The sequence below is a fragment of the Hevea brasiliensis genome, chromosome 3 (genome assembly GCF_030052815.1).
Source record: "Hevea brasiliensis isolate MT/VB/25A 57/8 chromosome 3, ASM3005281v1, whole genome shotgun sequence".
NCBI lineage: Eukaryota > Viridiplantae > Streptophyta > Magnoliopsida > Malpighiales > Euphorbiaceae > Hevea > Hevea brasiliensis.
Genome location: NC_079495.1, coordinates 34933026 through 34934199, shown reverse-complemented (window position 1 = coordinate 34934199; position 1174 = coordinate 34933026). Strand labels below are relative to the sequence as shown.

Genomic DNA, 1174 nt, shown 5'->3' with positions numbered 1-1174 from the left:
TTTTATGTCATAATAATTATTTACTTAATTGGACAAGTCGGTCAAAAATCATCTCTGAAGACGAAATGACCAAAATGCGCTTCATTTGGCTTAAGGAGCCAAAATTGTTTGTACCGATCTAAAGTTTTTTCTAAGCATTTTCTTGGCATTCTAATGTCATCGAAACCTCAATGACTCTTCTCTGAAGCCTCAAAAATTATTTCATAAATTTTCTCACGGGTCTGGGGACGGTAACTGTCTTTACCGATACTTTCCCGTACGGTCATCCATCGCTAGGGCACCAACTCATTTAACTTGGTTGTATTTTATTTCTAAAATTTTTTCTTAATTTTTCTTACTATTATTTGAATTATTTATGACTCCTCACTCTAGTCTAAATATTTTTCCAGACGTTCTAGCTGTCTGGACCGACACCGGTTACCGAAACAGTAGAATGTACGGAATTGTTACAGTGAGGATGTTACAGATTAGTTGTATTACTTTCCTTTTGGATCCGTCAACTCATGGAATGGGATGAAGCAGATATTTTTGGAGAAGTATTTTCTTGCTTCCTGTGCTGCCAACATAAGAAAATAAATTTATGGCATCCGGCAGTACAATGGAGAGAGTTTGTATGAGTATTGGGAATGATTTAAGAAACTGTGTGCAAGCTATCCCCATCATTAAATAAGTGAGCAGCTTTTAATTCAGTATTTCTATGAGGTACTTCTACCAATGGATCATAGTATGATAGATGCTGCTAGTGGAGGAGCTTTGGTTGATAAGACAGCAGATGAGGCAAGGAGGCTGATTGCTAACATGGCAGTAAACTCTCAGTAGTTTAGAATGAGAATGGATCACACACCTAAGAAGGTTAATGAGGTAAGTACATCTAACCTTGAGAAACAGATTTCTGATTTAACTTCTTTGATGAGGCAGTTGGTTGTAGAGAAAATGCAAACTATTAAGGTATGTGGGATTTGTTCGGGTTCGAGTTATGCTACTAACATGTGTCCTGCATTACAAGAGGATGAATCAATGTAACATGTTAATGTAGTAGGAAATTATGGACAGCCACAATGCAGGTATGATCCCTTTTCTAATAATTATAATCCAAGATGGCGAGATCATCCCAATCTGAGTTATGGGAATCAACCGGTGCAAAATCAGCAGCAAAGACAAGTGAATCTACCAC

At 37.2% G+C, this 1174-nt stretch overlaps 1 non-coding gene across 1 annotated transcript; it reads right to left on the bottom strand.

Moving 5' to 3' along the window:
- Window positions 1–561: 561 nt before the first annotated feature.
- LOC131178939 (small nucleolar RNA R71) lies at window positions 562–668 on the bottom strand. The gene has a single exon (XR_009147946.1). It is a non-coding gene; the product is annotated as a small nucleolar RNA R71 (small nucleolar RNA).
- Window positions 669–1174: the final 506 nt, after the last annotated feature.